Below are 13,477 nucleotides of genomic sequence, written 5' to 3'. Positions count from 1 at the left end.
CAGGGATTTCTTCATTTCACCAGCCATTAACAACACTTTTTCTAACTCTTATTTTGAAACTTTGCGCAGTCCTGACAGGTGGACTCCAGCAGTGGAGTCCTCTCTGCTGAAGGAGACACTCAACTCCATTAACCAGTCGCAGTGTGTTATGCAGATTAAAAGCAACATCAAAAGGCCAAGATGAAAGCGCGAAAGGTTGAGTGATGCCAAACACCAGAACACACTTTGCATATTCTGATTTTCCTATCGATCAGCGTGCCATCAGATCACTCACAGACCATCTCGCAGATAAAAGAGGGGGTCTTAAATGATTAGCTGATGAATTTGATAATGTGCTGTGAACCTCCTGGACAATTACACGTGAAAAATGAGCCTGTGTGTCAAGACAGCAAGGAGAGAGTCCTCTGGAGTATATTGCTATCATTAAGAGAGAAATTTGAACCTTCCTTTACTTTTACATCTATTAGACTCGCATAAAAGGTTTAATTCACTCGTCTGACTTCACAGACAACTATTAGGAAGGTCAAAGGTCGAGATGGATGTGATGAAATCTTCCTGCAACCAGTATTGCAGACAGGGAGGGGCTTGCTGAATTAGGGAACAGTGCAAAGAAAAGAGAAAGGGAAATTACATGTATTAGCTCATGCAGAGTAAAAAATCTAGAAAAAGGTGTTTTATGTCTTTCAAATTTGGCTGATTCTGTTGCTGATCCACTCTTACATTTACTGATCAATACTGTCTCGGACTGTTAGCCTGGGGCAGCTTTTAATTTCAATCAAGCTGCGAGATGGTGCTCCTGAATTGATTTTTTGTGTACTTGATAATTTTATTTTTACATGAACATGTTTTGACTGAAGTATTACTTTTTTGCTACACATCTGCGATGATCCTAATCTCAGATTTCAAACTTTCTTGGCTTTATTTTATTGTTTTTTTGCATCCAGCTCTCCTGCAGTTTAAACCAAATAATGCACTGAATAGTGGGCAACAGATTTGCATGACTTCATGTCTTTTGTTGGTGACTCCTGGCATCTGGAGTCTAGAAGTTAAAACGCATCACAAAGCTTTTTTTCAGAAAGCTGAAAACACAGAACATTTTGGTCTCAGTTCTCAGGTGTCAGTGATGGGATTTTGATCTGCTCTAATGTAAAACAGTGTTGGGAGTGTTGCCCGCCTCATTGAACATTTAAAAGGGAGGAAAAACAACAACACAAGCATGTAGTAGTAATTCATACGAGTGTCATCCAGCCATATGCCTGGGCCAGATTGGTGGTGTATTTTGGACAGCTGAGCTCTGATGATTCACTGCTGGGCCTCGTATAGACCAAAGCTAAGTGTACGTTTTGCTTCAGGCTACTCTGCTGCCTCCGCAGATACACTTAAACCTGTTTGCATTGGAAACGCTCCTCTGTGTTGTTTTATTCATCGTCTTCAGTCTTTTTCCTTTACCTGCATTTATCATCCTTCTCAGGGCAAAAAAGGTCATATGTCATGTTGTTCTTGTGTTTAAGGAGCAATGGCTCTTGGTTGTCACGTCACCTTCACATGCAGCTTTAACACCAGCATGTAAATGTGCTCTAAGAAACAGCAGGGTTACACTATGGAAAAGAGGGAGAGCAAGCATGGAACATCAGCAGCAAAGTGAAGACGTAAGGGGAAAAGATCATGTTTTAATGCACCAAATAAGAGCGATAGAGCACGACAGAACATGTCGGAGGCCAGTGAATCAAAATAGTTCTGAGGTTTGGATGTGGCTGAGGATTTGAAGAGTATTTTTTTCCATGTTGTCAGTCTGAGCTGAACTGGAAAACAGATCAGCGCCTGAAATAAAAAAGTGAGTGACTCCATGATAGTTTTACATCTGATGAAAAGAGGAAGCCGCTCACAAGTGAAGACATGCAGATATTTAGGATCAATCCAGTGACTCACACACTGGATTGTGAAGCTGAATGAAGCCTGCAGGTTTACAAGATGAGATCTTTTTACGTTAGACTCTGCATGCAATAAGCTTGTTTATGCAAATTCAAATCCAAAATTTGCAGAAGGTTAGATTTTCATTTTCTCTGAGGTATTACCAGTATCAGTAAGTTGTTTGGTGCGTTCAGAGGCTAGCCAAGGGAATTTCAGAAACAAAATAAAGAAGAAACAAACAAACAAACAAACAAGGAAACAAAAAAGAAAAGAAAAGAAAAACTGCCATAATCTCTGCTCAGCATGCTGATCCTGGATCTATCCAGGGTCTGTATCATCATTAGATTCCCATAGCCACCCTACCACCCTTTATTTGTCATTTGCCAAAAACGACCTTTCCAACGCACTCAACGGATTGTAACGTCTTCCTCAACACATTTTGCAACTTAGTTTGCTCTGTTGCAGAGATGAGCACTAGAGTTGGCGATGTCTACTCAAGTCACACTCCAGGACCACATAAATAAACTCCAGACCTCAGTAGCAATTAGTACCTGTACGATTTTGGCTTTTCCGACCCTCCATAGACCTTTAACGCGCCACAGCCTGCGTCTGGCAATTAGTACCAAACAAAGTGCGTAGTATTTGTCTCAACGTGTCTAAGGGATTGATATGATTTTGTTGTAGATATAAAATATAACGTAAAAATGTAGGCTACGAATTATAGCACTCAGAAAAACGTTCTCTAGCAAAAAAATGTTGCAAAAGAGACAAAATCCCGTCCAACCTGCAGCCTACAGGTGAGTGTTGCCAGTGGCCTAGTGTGTTTGTTAGCTAGCCCATGTTGTTAAGTTAATGCCATTGCTGTTATTGTTGTGTCAGGTGTGTTGGCTTGTGTTAGGCTCCTTATCTTGACGTCACACAGTTGTGAAGGTGTGTAACTTGTTACACAAAGCGGTGATAAATAATGTTACAGGTGTTGTATCAATATGTGTGATGTTGGATTGTAGCGGCTTTTATACAGAGAAGTGTTTTTGTTATTTAGCCTCATTAATATTTGGGGTGGACAATACAGTTGAAACACACCATACAATTGAAAATGATAAAGCTTATAGGCTTGGAGACATGTAAAAGTTTTGCATTGTGCCTCCAGTTTGCTCTGGAATTGTTTAGCTTTACTGTATCAGTAGGCTCACAGAGTTGAACAGTAGACAAGTGTGGTGTGTGGCATCACAGAGGGACACTGTTAACCCCCTGGAAACCATATTAGTTATCTGTATTTCAACGAGAAAACTCCATCCCCTGGGGCAGAATACGAGATGCAGCTGAAAGTTTTGGGAAACGCTAGTAAATGGATTTGAGGTGAGCTGTTGTGAACAAATGTTTTTGTAATTTATTTCACCACTTTTTTCCCCAGATCACTTCTCTAATCCTCTTTTTTGGTTTGTTGAATGATTGGGGGGCAGCCTTCTGCCTTGATCGGTTGGGGTGAGTGGATAGAGGAGAGAGAAAAGAAAAGCAACAAGACACAACAAACATGTGGATTGATCACTGGTGTAATCAAACTAGAGTTTGAAATCAAGGCCAGTATTTGTCAGTTTTCCTGTGCAGGCAGTGGGTATTTGCATCATGTGGGTGACAGAGTACACCTTCCTGCAGCTGGAGGGGTAGAAATGCATCTTTTAAAAGCAGTGAAGAAGAAGACAGCCAGCTAGTGAACACAGCTGTAAATAGTGCAGGAGCTTTAATACTAACATGTTTGTGAGACCTTGAGCTTACACACTGCACTTTGAGTAAAACTGAATAACAACATAGCTTTTTGTGCCTAAATGTGAGTGGGAACCATTAAAAACTGAATCCTCAGCAGTTGCAGTGACATTTTGAGACACTTGGAGCCTCCATCTTTTCGGCGCTGGATGAGGTGGACCACACTGGACCCATATAATGCTGGGAAGAGTATTCTTTATTTATCCATGATGCTGTGGAAGGAGGGTTTGGATAAGACAAAAGTAGAGGAGCTTCTCACCCTTTTGACCTCATTAAATTATTTACATATCCCCATATGCCACCCCGACCATTCACAGGGCACATGAAGGACAGGCCTGGGCAGAGACGAGAGATGGAGAGAGAGCGCTCCTCGGACCTGGCACTCGGCGAGAAAGAGTTCAATGACATGCCGGGAGGAAAAGCACAAGTGACCAGCAGGGATTAGCCAATCAGAGCGTCAGAAGAGCAGCCAGCTGTTCATTCTGGCCGGAGCGAAAAGAGCCCTGGAGCAGGTGGTGCAGATCGGTGCCAGCGGTGCTACAGAGAAGGCAAAAAAGTGAGAGGAAGAAGATGATGATGATGATAAAAGAACCTCATTCTAGTGTGGGGATGGTACTGCATTACTTCTGGACTCTGTGCCTTCTCTCTTTTCTTTGCCTGGCACTTATGGCTTTGCTTAACATTATTGTGCATAAATGTTCCAGGGACACAAGCATATGTGTTTTTTTTTTAAAATGAACTACCCATGGCTTGAAAGGAGCTGTTCAGCTTCTATTGAGGACAGATCCAAAATGCTTCGTAAACAGAAAAGCAATTAGTAGAAGGTGGGAAAAGAAAAGCCAAGCAGGAATCATAAAAAGCAGGTGAAGAATGAAATAAAAGGTCATTACATAAAAGCTAATTATTAGCCCTGGATCAAATTGAGTTTTAAAGTAATTAGCTTCTTGTATGTTTTTAGTTCATTTCAGCCGAGTTAGGCATTTCTTACATTTCCCAGAATGCTGAGTGAGTGGAGCTCTCTGCAGTCTGTACTGTGCATATACATGGGTGAATAGAGAAAAAAGTCTTGTTTTGGCTTCACGTAAGCCCCATACAGAAACCATAAACTACAAATCTATATATTTGTCATGTACTTCCTGCTGGTGTGTGAATCTGAGGGGACAGAGCGCCACTACTGCCTCCTCCACTGAGCACAGCAGCTGCAGAGCGTCACAAAGACAACAATGCTCTCACCGTCAGAGGGGGTTCGTGTTGGGCAGCTCTGCAAAGACCCCCCGTGTGGAATTTTATAAATTTGCATTTATCGTTTTCTACTCTCACTCCTACCAAAACTCTACGTTTGGCACAGTGGAGTCATGGGAGGGCCACAGTAAAGTAGGCTCCTGCAGAGGGACATAAATAGCGAAACAGTTACTCTGCTGTGGTGAAACTCAAGTAAAAGTTATTAGTTCATTTTAAAAGGGCCCAAAGGAAAGTAACCTACAAACAAAGCAAAGCAGAAGTGTTAACATTTGAGCATTTAATGTAAATGAAGCCACAATTTAAATGAGCAATGAGGACATATTTTTATTATGTGAAGCTTGGCCAGAAGCCAACAAGCCCCCTGCTGGCTGACACTCTGTAGCTGCTAATCTCTAAATAAAGTGTTTTTTTATAATGGATTCTAGTCCAGTTTGTGCACGCGATCACTGGGAGACACAGCCACTCACATTTTTACTCCTCAGTCCAGCAGAAGCTCAGCCATTGTGAGTCTAAAAATACAACATTGCTGCTTAGAAAGTGTTAGCATTGTGTTGAAAGTGTTTGCATGTTGAGATTGTAGCTTCAGTGGTCATGGCGGAGCCCACTGTGAACATTTGCCAGGTGTACTTCCATGACAAGAAAAATGTTTTTTTAACTTATCTTACATGTTTTCTTCGGTTTCTTTTTGCAGAATCTTGCTTCAGTCCGGTTGAGTTCATCAGCACTGAAGATGAGCAGTCTGAGAGTCCTGATCGGATCGAACAGCCGACACATACAAGGTAAATTAATTCACAAATGCAAAGAAACAACAAATGTGACCAAGAGTAAAATGAAACTTCTACACATCTGTGAGCTGTATGGAAGCCAAAATGTCATCTCCTGTATTGATACGGTACTTGTTTTTTGTTTGCCACTGCAGGTTTAAATAGCTGCATGCGTGTAAATCTACACTGTGTTCACACCTTTACTGACACCACCCATGTTCAACAGCCCCATTCAGTTCATCTGCAATGGCTGCAGAAATTTTTGCTTTCAAAATAGTTTTTATCTTTTAAAAGCTCCTCTTTAGTCATCCCATAAGTTGTTGTAAAATTGTGTTAAAAGGCCACTTGTGGCCTCAGTTACCTATATTTATTTATTAATTAGTTTTGTTTTAAGCAGGTTTGTGCTCTTCTCTCCATTATCTTGCATCTGGGCTTTTCATGATTTCTGGGAGTGTCACATCCTCAGTATGAAGACAGCTGTGTTTGATTTTGTGTCATTTCATGCATAGAGGTTTGTTTGAAGTGCATCAGTTGTAAGAAACGTGTGGGGAAATGAAGCCTTTTAATGGGTCATTTTACAAGCTGTTAATCAGGTGAGGTGGAACACTGGAGTTCTTTTCATGAACCAACAGCAGTGTGCGGCTGTGGCTCAGGAGGTCCACATGTTGGAGTGTCCTTGACCAAGACACTGAGCCCCAGGTGGCTGTCCCCCTGTGCGTGAATGGGCAAATAGTATGAAAGCACTTTGAGTGCGTTCATTACATAAAAAAGCACTATGCAATTATAAGCCCGTTTGCTAACAGTGTGAACTGTAGCTTTGTCTGTGAGCAACCTTCACGAGCTCAGTGGTCATTTCTTGGTATTTTCTCAGTTCGGACATGCTGATGTTATACATAGGTTTATATAGCCATACAGTTTGAATGTTTGTGTGCTTCCAGTCTCACTTTGCTCCTGCTCAGCCCACAATCTTTCAGCTACACTACTAATACTCGTTGCAGGCTTGTCGCATGAGAACAGAGATTTCCTTCAGCACTCAGAGGAAATGATCTCTGTCAGTCTGTCCGTCATTCATGCAGCCTCCCCCTTCTCTTCCTCCGAGAGGTGAGTGATTATGTGTTTTGCCAATGTGGTTGTGGAAGTCTTTTGATATGCACAAACACAGATCCTAATGCGCAGGCAACAGCAGCTTTTTTTGGCTGACGGCTGATTAGGATGCCAGCTCATGACTGAATCTGCAGGGCCCCAGCTGGGTGCAGGGAACATCGCTCATTACACATTTTCTAGAGGTGGGGGGGGGGGCTAATGCACACTGCTGCCCAGCATGCCGGTGGAGGTGTAATCATATCATTCTAAACCACCGGTCAGTTACGTGCTGGTGAAGCCGTAGCTTTGCCAGAGGGCCGGCTGGAGCCTGATTAAAGCTCGGCCAAAGACAAAGTGACATGTCCTTAACCTCATCAGTGGAGACGTTAAGCAAACCATCACTTACCCATCAAGGTGCGAGGTTCACCCCACCGAGACCCTCAGCCCTGAATGAATTGTCAGCCTCTTCCTTTCCGTTTTGTAAATTAGAGCTTTCTTCTCAAGGAGCTGCATGCATTTTTTATGAAGGCATCGTGGCCGATGGTGAATGGCTGCCTGGGCGTTCCCGTCACTAATATGCCACTGTCCTCTTGATTTAATTAGACATTGGCCCCCACTATTTTCGACAAGGAAATATCTGCTCTAATTAAGCGATATACTTCACCAGAGAATGAACAGAGTGCAATTCAATGCAGGGTTAATGTGGTCATAAAAAATCCATGATTTCTTGCCCTTTGCCCTCCTTTTCTGGCATTTTTTCCTCCAAATTCTCGAGCAAGTGAACTTGAAATGTATCCTTTCTCTCTGTGTATTTTTGTCTTCTGAACAGGCCAATTACTTTTTTGGTTGGTTTATGATTATTCGTGCTAGAGAGACATCCAGTTGTTAATGGACTTAGTACTGTTTTGTACTCTCTCACTGGAAATGGATAATTACTCCACTGAGGAGGCGAACCTTTGCAGTCCAAGCTTCCTGAATGCAGCTTTACATGTATGTAATTTTGTAAAGGAAGCATTCTGTCTGTAGCCTGCAGGGATTAGGTCTAATGACATAAGTTAATTATATTAAGAGTAATTTTCAAAAACAGTTCATGAACTGCAAATTATACTTAAAATTGCTCCTTAATGCTCTTAAATGTAATTAAATTGGCCAATATCTTAAGAAAATGAGCACGTGGAACAGGAGTAATAGGTTAAGGGAACATAGGAGTTCAGCGGTTAGTGGCCTGGGGAAGAACTCAGTAATGTGATATTCAGATGGTGTTTTCTAAGAATTCTGGAAAGATTTGTTTGTTTGTTTGAACAACATTTAGTAAAAAAAAAAAAATCACAAGTGGGTAAAGAGCAGTGGTATGAGAAGTACTCAGGTTGATTCCTTAAGTAAAATTAGCAATACCACATTATGCAGAAAGGGAAATTTCACATTAATGTATTTCATATAACTGGCTTAATAATGATGCACTGTTGTGTTCATCACTTTAGTGTTGCAGCTGGTAAAGGTGGCACTATTGTTAACTACCTTACCTACTTATTATTTGAAGCACTTCACATACTGCTGAGTAGCTTGTGAATTTTACACAGAGGATCAATAAAGTCTTATGGTTATACTGCATTTTGTTTTATCTGGTTCTGAAAAGTAACTAAAGTTATCAAATACATCTAGTGAGTACAAAGTACAATATTTTTCTCTGAAATGTAGTGAAGTCGAAGTATGAAAAGCAGAAAATGAAAGCACATATACCTCAAATTTGTACCTAAGTTGATTAAATGTACTTGGTTACTTTTCCACCTCTTGTAAAGAGCACTTTTTAAAAGAGGCATGTCAATCAGGAGATGAACATAAAGCACCACAGAACCTGCCCCATTCTTCCAGAAGTATCCCAGTGAAAACTTTCTGTCTGGGAACTCCAGGTATACTAGTGAGTATAGTGAGTATAGAGTAGCTTCCCTAAAAGTGAGGTGCATCACTTGTTTTGCTTCCGCACAAGTATGAAGGTGAACATTTTCACTGCTGGTAACTCCTTTTCATTCAAGAGGAAAAACTAATAGAGTACAGCAGGAGCCCCTTCTGAAAGAGGCTGCTGATGGAAGTAGCACCTCACTTCTGGGACCTTCCCCATGTCTGTGGAGCCGGCTCTCTTCCTCCTCTCTTGCGGTTTCTGTGACATCATTTACACACAATGACATGCTGGTTCATCAGCGTGTGAGGAGATGAGTGGTCCACATCGCACTGTAGAGAGCTTCACTGTCTGTGTTGCAAAGACTCGCATTGTGCCACTTTTCCAAACGCCTCCACATGCCCGACTACAACTTCTGTTCTCTGTGGAATTAGTTTTTTTAGTGTTTTTTTTCTCTCCTCTTCAAGCTGGTGAAACCTTGACATGTAAAGTGAAAAGTGCTTCAGCAGTTGTATGTTTTAATCCCCAAACAGTTGACTGTGTGCATTCCCTAGCTCTACAGGAGAGGGGAAGAAATGGGAGAATTATGTGCATTTGTCTGCCTGTAATTAGGTGTATTTCTTCCCTGAGTTTTTATTTAATGATTGGCTTTTACAGCGAGGACTAGGACTTTTGAAGAGTAATGATTCTCCACTCAGGGGACTTAAAAGGTGGAGGGGAAGAAGGGGATGAAAAAAGAAACCGCCATCATTCTGAAGCTTTGAACGTCCCTTAATCTGTACAAAATGTAGGTTTGCCTTGCTTTTTCCAGATCAAAGGCTCATGAGGATGTATTATTCAGTCATAACTGGTGTGTTAAACCAGCAAAATGCCATTGTGAAAGTACTTAGAGCAGGTTTTTCACCTCAGAAGAAGAGGGTTGGAGGCTTTCCGAGTCATGCCATTTGTGCAACTGTGCATATTAAATCGACTTGGAATTTCGTGGTGCTGGGACTGTATGTTCTGTGTGGCTGAAGTGTGTGTGTGTGTGTGTGTGTGTGTGTATGTGTATGTATGTGGGGGTGTGTCTTCTTTCTCACACACACTTGCATGCAAAACTATGCATGCACAAAAACACGCACTTGTAGTATCTTCCATCTCTACCGTGAAGCCAGACCCCCCTCGGCTTTTCTCACTTGTAATCATGTCCAAATTTGCACAGGAAGGCAGGGGGAAGGGGGAGCCATGTGAACTTGTGTGGGTGTTTTCTGTGTTTTTTTTTTTTCCATGACAAAACCCGCTTCTGATTACCACAGATCTCTGACGCCCGAGATCCAAATCACCTTCTAAAGCCTTTCAAACGCCGAGCTTGAAAACATTTTCCTCTCTGTCCTTTTTCAACTAAAAGTGAAGATTGGCTCGAGGAAAGAGAAGCACTACATCTGCCAAGTAGCAAGTACATGAAACATAAATGTAAAGAATGCAGGGAGAAGCCCTTACTGGTAGAAAGCCTCAAAGGTAATTAGTAAACAACAAGATGAACAACTTACATGGTCATGACTCCAATAGCAGTTACCTCTTGGATTCAACATCTGGAGGTGTGTGAATTCTCTGCAGCCAGTCCAGACGTACATTCAACCTTTGTGCCGTTTAAGCGCTTGACTGATCACCATTTGGTTTTAAAAATGCAAATGTTGTTCATATTTGCATGTGCTGTTGCAACCTAAGAAGATTAACTTGCAAATCTAAAAAATGCCCAACTTAAAAGCTAAAGCTCTTCAGGTAAATGTCTTCAGTTTGTGCTAAGATATCTCATTGTCATGCTCCTTCTAAAAGATTAATGACCTTAAACTGAGCTGCATTGACAGTGTGTTCTTTTAGGACTGTGCCTGAAAAGCTTATTAAACCTGAGCTTCTAATTGCAGTTTGCTCTTTCATTCTTAACACTTCCTGAAAAGCTGTATTGAAATTAATTTGTGCCAGAGCTGTTGTTGTGAAATCAGAACATGAGTCATGCTCATATGTTGAAAATTATTTCTTAGTGGGTTTAATACCACATCAGATTTTAAAAGATGTGTTCTTGTTAGGGTTGACATGTACTTGGCTTCCTCCTGCACATTCAGTCCTTGTGTGCTCAGAGGATTTTGTAGCACTTGGTGAGTGTGTGTTTGGGCCCACCTTGGCAGCGGCACTAGCGATCAGCAGGGCCCAGCCGGTGTGTTAGCAGTGAGAGTATAGTGTCATTTGTCCCCTGGGCGAAGTGAGGTGGAACCTTACAGGAAACTGGCCCTAAATGGATCAGTGAAAGGGGGTGGCGAAGGGTGAGGGTGGCAGCAATGGCAGTGAAGCTGCACAGCCTGCCACCATGTGTGCTGACGAAGGCTGCATGCAACTCGGACCTCACTCACATCAATACGCAGCCAATGTGTCACATGAAACATGACAGTGAGATTGATGATGGCTTCATTCACTGAGATGCTCAGTTTCCATCTTTGTTTCACTCTTATTTTTATTTGCACAGTTTCCTTTCTTGATTTTAATTCGCCACCTGAGAATCATACGTGCTCTTGTTTCCGATTCTGGTATTGCGTGCTTCCTCTTTTCTCCCCCTACTGTATAGCACATCGTCCATTGAGCACCACTGCACCAGCAGAGATTAATCGTCGCTGATGCACATAGCTGACATCTTGCACAAAATACATTCTCCTCTGAGAAGTTTGCCAGGGAAGTTTTCCTTATTACAGATCAGTCCCTCATAAACACCCTCATTTGTGTGATCTCGCTGAGCACCAGTCTGCTGTCGGTGACAAAGGGCTGCTACTTCTTATCATGTATGAGGGCTTTAATTAGCTGCGTGGCTCGGATTGCAGGCCGTCAGGCAGAGGAGAGTGGTATTGGTTGGATCGGTTGAAGTGGGTCAGGCCCGAAGTGAGTGGACATGCGAGTGACCGCGGCATGTGATGTGACCCGTTAGTGGTGCGCTCTCATCCTGTCTGTTGTGCCTGATACAGGACTGTGGTAGCCACAGGGCAAACAAATCGGATGAAGTCAGAGGCAGGCTGCTGAGAGGTTTACGGCTCTACCCTTCAAGTTGACTCATGCAAAGTGCGGCGATGCTGCTCTGCTTTAGATTGTTCACATTGTAGTGTAGTTTTTTGCTTTCTTACCAGTTTACACCTGGATATTTATTATGGCCTTTTTGTTTTTTGTGGTTTCTTACTTCCTCGTTCTTTGTTTTTTCTATTCTGGCTTGAAGTTTTTTTTTGCTCTGTCTTTTCCCTTCCTTCCTTCCATCGATCCATCCTTGACATCCAATATGAAATATCCCTTTCTGATATTTAGACCCAATGTGATGAAAATAATCTGAACTTGAGGTCCATTTAGGAGAAGAAGAAGCTACAACGAAATTTTGTTTGGAGCCGAGGGCCACTGCATGCATACGCGCCGCCGTCACGGGCAACTTAGGGGGTTCAGTGTCTTGCCCAAGGACACTTCAACATGTGGACTACAGGCACTGAGATTCAAACCCACAACCTTCCGGTTGGGAGATGACTGCTCTACCCACTGCACCACTGTTTCTCCCCACTGTCACATGTCTTTTTAAATTTAAGTCAGCATGTATTTGTTGATTTGTTAATTTTTTTTAAAATTATTTTTCTGGGCTTTCAGTTATAAAAAAAAATGGTTGTGTCCAGTTTTGCTTCACCTATCTTTACATTTTTAAAACTCACATCTGTGTCAGGACCACTTTCTTCTAGATTTGACCATATAGCCTGGTGGATTTACCACTAAGCTGTGGAGCTGGAAGTCGGACCGTGATATTAGCTGGTGACTTCTTGTCTTTGCCTGAATGGGGCATGCATAGCCACAGGGTAGCAGCATATCAGAGGTGATCAGCATGATGCAGACCAAGAGGGTGTGTGCACACGCACAAACACAGATCCACTTTGTATTTGTTGCAGCATTGGAGTCAGATTCTGTTAGAATTCCTGCAAAAGTCTACAACCTCAGGAAATGGCAAAAACAAATGTTTAGCCAAAAACTAACATTACATGAAATGTTGTTTATATTTGAGCTCAGAAAATGAATCAGGTGAAATTTCATCTTGAAGGGAAAATCCTCCTCAGTCAGGTTTTACACCATTAAATCCCATCAGTCTGCCACATTCAGCAGTGATCTTCTCGGCTACATACAAGTTTTTTTATGACATGATATAATCAACCTGCCCTACCCTTTCCAACATTTCTCACAATTGCTGTTGGTCCTCATGCAAAATGAAACTTGTAAGCTAGATTTTTATCAGATTTGGCATGTCAGCACAGAAGTGTAATCAGTAACCTTATTATTGTCCTTTAAATCACACATAAACCAAGTCTCTAGATCTGCCTTCTTTCACCTGCACAACATCGCAAAAATCAGGAGCATCCTGTCTCAAAGTGATGCTGAAAAACTGGTCCATGCATTTGTTACTTCCAGGCTGGACTAGTGTAACTCTTTACTATCAGGATGTCCCAAATAATTCCTTAAAATGCCTCCAGTTAATCCAAAATGCTGCAGCCAGAGTACTGACAGGAACTAGCAAGAGAGATCATATCTCTCCTAGATTAGCTTCTCTCCACTGGCTCGCTGTAAAATCCTTCTCCTAACATACAAAGCCCTTAATGACAAGGCTCCATCGTATCTTAAAGACCTCGTAGAGCCTTATCATCCTAACAAAGCACTTCGCTCTCAGAGTGCAGGTTTACTTGTGGTTCCTAGAGTCCACAGAAGCAGAATGGGAGGCAGAGCCTTTAGCTATCAAGCTCCTCTCCTATGGAACCAACTCCCAGTCTCAGTT

General features: G+C 42.1%; 1 long non-coding RNA gene across 4 annotated transcripts in view; it reads left to right on the top strand.

Moving 5' to 3' along the window:
• The first annotated feature begins 2,503 nt into the window (after window positions 1–2,503).
• Window positions 2,504–13,477, top strand: part of LOC109955799 (uncharacterized) — a 131,927-nt gene continuing 120,953 nt past the window's right edge. For all 4 annotated transcript variants that reach the window (XR_002274338.1, XR_002274339.1, XR_002274337.1 and 1 more), the window contains exons 1-3: window positions 2,504–2,708; window positions 5,609–5,696; window positions 6,680–6,782. This is a non-coding gene — a long non-coding RNA (uncharacterized LOC109955799). The remainder of the gene's footprint in view (window positions 2,709–5,608; window positions 5,697–6,679; window positions 6,783–13,477) is intronic.

This window comes from Monopterus albus, unplaced genomic scaffold, assembly GCF_001952655.1.
Source record: "Monopterus albus unplaced genomic scaffold, M_albus_1.0 scaffold16.1, whole genome shotgun sequence".
Lineage (NCBI taxonomy): Eukaryota > Metazoa > Chordata > Actinopteri > Synbranchiformes > Synbranchidae > Monopterus > Monopterus albus.
The sequence above is the reverse complement of the archived record's forward strand: the minus strand, read 5'-3'. Positions and strand labels throughout refer to the sequence as shown.